We start from the raw sequence: 6,000 nt of genomic DNA, 5'->3' as shown, positions 1-6,000 counted from the left end.
AGGTGATTGATTGGCACTGAGTGGTGAAGCAGATGATTGTGGGTTTGAATCTCATTCAACACAATACTTTTCCAGCCTCAAACTGTTTTCTTAAACAGATAGATGGATAGTGAAGAAAATTAGTTGGATTTGATAATTTAATGATAATTATAATTTATATTAAAATATAATTCCAAATTATATAGGAAACCATATAGAAGGATGAGAAAATGAAAGTATATGCGCATTAATTCTATATCCTATATTCCACTCTATTCTATTAACAGGTAACACTACTGCCTTACCAATCCAAATTATAGAACAAAAAGAGCAAAAAAAGCTTTTTCTTTCAATATGCATATTTTCAATTTACTATTATTTATTTTATTTTATGTATATTTTTATTATTTTTTTCTCATCGTTTAATTTGCTTGAAATGGCATCGACCAGAGATAAGAAGGTGCATATCTATCGCACTCGACTCCAGCAATGCCTTTTTTAACTATAAAATACTACAACAATCATACGACGCACTGTCTATAGCCAACAATGATATAAACATCATACAAGAATTAGACCAAAAAAGTTACTAGAAGTTGTGTATGCTGCTGGCCTAAACTACAATGTTTCAGTGGAGTAAGTTGTTTACTTTATGTGATATATACGTACTTGTTGATTCGCTCTATATGTTTCTATTTGTGGTTATTGAAGTTACTGTATCTACTATATTTGGTAAGGTGTGTATACTGTCATGCAGAGCTGCTGGAATAGGGGTCTCTAGCAGTCTGAAAGTAGGTTATGCATAAAGTTAATGATAAACCTTGAGGTAAGTCATTTTTTCTTTTTATAAAATTGTGATAGAAATGACAGATGACTTGTGTAGAGCAAGAGAAATACTTATTTCAAGGTTTTATAAACGATTTTTTGCATGAGGCTGTGGCTATTGATTCTCTACATTATGGGAGCAAAAAACATTGTTGGCTGGGGGTACAGAGATGTACATGTACTTAATGTATATGTACATCTCTGTACACATTAGATGTACATTTACTTAATTTACATGTACATCTAATGTGTAAATGCACCTAATATACATGTACACATTAACAAAGAGTCATAAATGTACATATTACATATGAATTTTATATATCACCGGTCCATGCTATTCATAGCTAATTAGACCATGAGACAAAATTAAAGAATAGTACGTTAAAATTATATATACCGGAAGAAAAAGCTCGTTTTGCATAACATGCTTCCATAATATGGATTAGTAAGGTGTTGGTGTCTGGTATAAGATAAAGTAGACTTTCTGGTAAAGTAGGAATGTAATGAATGGTCAGGCAGATTGGAGATGCGATTTGAGTCTTTTAGACAGCAAATATCTAAGAAACACTAACTCACAGCTTAACTCAAAGCCAAGCGCTAGTTCAGAGTTATCCTTTCTACGTAACCTTTAGTAATGAAAAATCAATTTTGTAATCACTCTATTGATTATTGGAAAATTTGTGGATGTACCCAATAACAACATTTTAGCCCTCCCAGAATTTGCCTGTTATACAGCTAAAGTTTTTTGAGCGAAAAAATTTACTTAGTGCTGGATTTGAACGCAGCACCTCCAGTTTTGAAGGCGAAGCCCTTACCAACTAGGTTACGAGTCCAAATGTCACAAAAATTAATAATTGTGAAGATCTTCATTACATTGGTTAAATAGACATAAAATGAGTTGCGCATATTACAACTCGTTGTGACAAGTTGCGTCACACGTAACGATAACCGACTGAGCTCATGGCATTACTAGAAGAATGCTCAACATTGCACGCTTTATAAAAATGTAATGTAGTGTAAAGATAATGTAGTGGATAAGGTAATATAGATAATGTGATGTTTATAAGCTGGTTTTTATTACCCGTGCAAGGAAGGGCATTTAGCTAGTAAGAGATAGGGTGCTTTTACATTCTTTACACTCAGGGGTAGACAATTCCTTATATACATGGGTAGACAACTCGCTACATGCAGTGGTACGCATTTGGGGTACTCAATAGTTATTCCGATTTTCAGTGTGAACATCTAACAATTTTTTTGGAGAAATGTTGTACTTGTTTCCTAAATTGGGATTCACAATGACACACAAAGATACTTGACAACCAAGTTGGCTAGTATTCATCGACAGTCGACAACGTATGCCTGGCGATACATTATCAAAAGTCGTGGCCCCGAGGTGTTTTTAAATATTTTATTGTTTTCAGGTTATGATAACTAAAAATTTGCTTTATTGCCTATGTTTGCCAGCCGTCAATAGTGTAACTACCATATTGATTGCGTATCATTGAACGCGGCATAGAGAAGATACTCTCCTTATTTATGGACATGCATAAGACTAAACAAATACTAGTAATATAAGTATACTATACTAGTAAACTATACTATTACTATATAACTATGCTAATAAACATACAGTAATATATACGTATATAATCTCAGGGTTTGTCATTTGTTGGTCTGCCATTTGTGTGTCCAGTTATAGTGGTCAAGTTAGAGGAGCGAATAATCCGCTTCGCTCGGAATTTCAACTCGAAACCTCCAGGTCTGCAAACAAGCATGGTAACCACTAGGCCAAGTGTCTACATTGCTATACATTGGAATAATTGTGATCATAATCCTTACACCGATTAAAATACGCATGCTTGAAACGCTTGCAAAAGTACTATCGGTTGCTACTAGCTTGCTTGATGATCATGATAGATAGCATGAGAGATCATGACACATATCATCAAGATAAGCAGGGCTCTTATTATAGTAAGTTAATTTATTAGCTTGTAAGTTAATTATAGTTTAAGTTACTAGCTTAAGTTACTCAAGTTTATTTGGTAAAGAAAATTAGCCAATGGCAACTACATTACCTGCCACTGCTTATAAGCTGTTCTTATAACCAGTGCAACGTCGAGCATTCTGCTAGTGTATACATATAGAATACTGTGTACCAAATTTTATATTTGTTCATGCTTGCCGCTGAGCTAACATGTAGAAGCGCTTACACCTTGAAGGTGCGTGTAGGGACGTTTAATCTCGAGGGCGTGTGTAGGGACATCTACCCTCAAGGGTACACGTAGGGGGTAGATGAGACACGCCAATGAAACACGCAGAATACCTATCGCAAAGGGTACAAGTAGGGATGCCTGAGGAGACAAGTGTACACCTCCCAGGGTATTTGTTTGAAACTTGAAAGCGATCTTAGCGACTCTACAAAGCATGACTAATTCAAAGCCTAGTTAACTCATCATGAAGCAAATAAAGTCTAATATTTGATGGACTGCCTGAATAAGACGACTTGTCTGTCATGGATTATGATATAAACACGGTAAACACCATATAAACACTGAGGTTCAATAAGCCTTCCTGTTCTGTAAACAAACAATCTATCAGTCAACTTTCATAGTCAGTGATAACACTGTGCTTTGAAATCAGAAAGACTTTGTAATATACAAACTTTGTATAATAGCTAAATTGTACTTATAATTGATAAATTGTTTATCATTGTACAATCACCAAGTTGTTTATCATTGTATAATAGCTAAATTGGTTATCTTTGTACAATTGCTTTTTAGGAAATGAAGACTCGTCAGGAGTTAACTCTATTTTGCATCACATTAAAGAAGCAATATTCAGAGGGGCCAAGGCTATCATTCCTCGTTCTGTGGAAGGCCAGATGTTGTTTGGAGGTATAAGTGGATGGTCAGTAGAACTTGATAACACATAAGATGCGTGTAGCTCTTGTCTTTCGTACTTTATGATCACTGTTACTAATCAACTCCAGTAATTTTCCTTCATAAGACTGAACCATGTCTGCAGAGGATAAGAGATCAGTGAAAGGCTTTTTAATTTAAGATGTAGAAATTTATTTAGAAAGCAACTTAAACTAATGGCAGTTTACTTTGATAGTCTGCTAAACATCTTTTTCATCATGTCAGAGATAAAAGTGTTTGAGTGGTCAAAGAATGAACTTCCAATTTTCCATACATTATACACCAATTTACCATGTACATGTATATATGCTAATGTATATGTATAAAAAACTAGACGATTTTTGAACAAAGTTTCTTTTGGCAGCTGCCTCGAAATATTTTAGTTAAAATCGTCTAGTTTTAATATCCTTAACTTGTAGAGTTTAGTGTTTTTTTTTTAAACGCGATTTCTTTGAAACGACATATATATATATTTATATATATTATATATAATATATATATTATGTATATAATATATTTTGTATTTTATGTTGTATGTAAAATATGTAATATATTTTTATATATTAAAATATATTATTTATATATAATATATTATAACTAGATACATATATTTATATATCATACATATATAAAATATGTTTTCTCACCATAGTTTACCCAAATGAGAGGTAATATCTACTCAAGCTCGGGTATTCTACCAGCGACCTGGTAGTTTGAGCACTCTCCTCACGATCTTAGCCGTTCCCAATAACATACTTTTTTGCAACTCACTTGTGTTGTTAACTGTTGCCTGTATTTGACCAAACCACATTAGATGTGCAGGTGTTATTGCTACCAATTCTCCATTGACTGCTACAATTATAGTTGTTCTTATATGCCACGCTGTTCAATCTCCTCTCCAAATGGGAGATATTTCTCCACCTTTTTCTTTTCTTTGCTGGCTATGTTGTATTCAATAGGTACTGCTATATCTATTACAGCAGCCCTCTTGCTCTCTTTGTCCACCATTACTATATCAGGTTGGTTTGCTAGGACATGCTTGTCAGTCTGAATGTAGAAGTCCCAGAAGAGCTTGCATGGTCATTCTCATTGACCTTTGTTGGAGCCTCCCATTAGTGTGATGGTTTATTGAGGCCATACTCATCTCATAGACTTCTGTACACTATACCTGCAACACGATTATGCCGCTCAGTGTGTGCAAATCCAGCTGGCTGCTTGCGTCCACTGATATTGTGTTGGATAATCTATGGTGCAACCTTGCACAGTTTGCATCTAGGATCATTTCTAGTGTGATAGATCTGTGCTTGGAGTTGCCTAGTTGGGAGCACTTGCTCTCAAACTGCCATGATTTGTAACTCTGTATTGGCCATTAAATCGCATTTGTTTAGCCACATATACATGTATGTCTGATGGAGGGTGCCAACCTCAAATACTTGTCAGATGGTAGACATCATGGACCCATAACACCATGACACCATGGCAGCCATGAAATTTGCATAGGTTTTCATGTTCTCTTCCGCTTCTTTCACTATCTGCTGTACACTTTTGAGCACTTTGCTCCCATTTTTTTCTACTAAGATATAACTTAGCAATATCAGATTATGGGTAGAGTGTGCCATGCATGGTCACCAGCTTATAAGTTGTTATGTCTGTTTTCTTGATGGCTTCCCCACTTTATTCTGCCTTCTGGGTATCTTATTACTGACAGTGCGCAGGTAATTATTACCACGACTTGATTCCCAGTATTGAGCTGGCTTCGAAGGACCTGCTGAATGCGTTTCATGTATTCTGTCATAGCCTTGTGACACATTTTAGTTTCATAGTTGATGTTGCTTTGCATTATTCCCAAGTACTTGTCTTCTATATCCTTGATGGTACTATTTGTTATTTCCAGACCATCTGTATGCACAGTCAGCCTTTCTTGAAGATTAGCTTTCCGTATTTTTCAATACAGTCATTCAGCAAGGACATCTGAATGTCATTCTGATGTCGTTGGTGTAGGCCTGAGTAGGATGATTAGGGAATCAATGTTTCTTCCCTTCTTTGCATATACATGTAGCTTGATGACATCTATATAAATCCATATATTCTTAATAAAACTTTTAAAAATATTACTTTAAAACGCTGAATCTTTTGGTCAGTTTACACAACTACGCAAAAAAATCAGTTGATGAAAGTTTTATATAATCATTAGCCGTCGCTGAACTTCACTGTTTGAGTTGAAAAACATCTTTGTAGGTTGACCGGTTATCTAACTGTGAAAATTGGTCGGGCT

Source organism: Watersipora subatra, chromosome 8 (assembly GCF_963576615.1).
Source record: "Watersipora subatra chromosome 8, tzWatSuba1.1, whole genome shotgun sequence".
NCBI lineage: Eukaryota > Metazoa > Bryozoa > Gymnolaemata > Cheilostomatida > Watersiporidae > Watersipora > Watersipora subatra.
The sequence above is the reverse complement of the archived record's forward strand: the minus strand, read 5'-3'. Positions refer to the sequence as shown.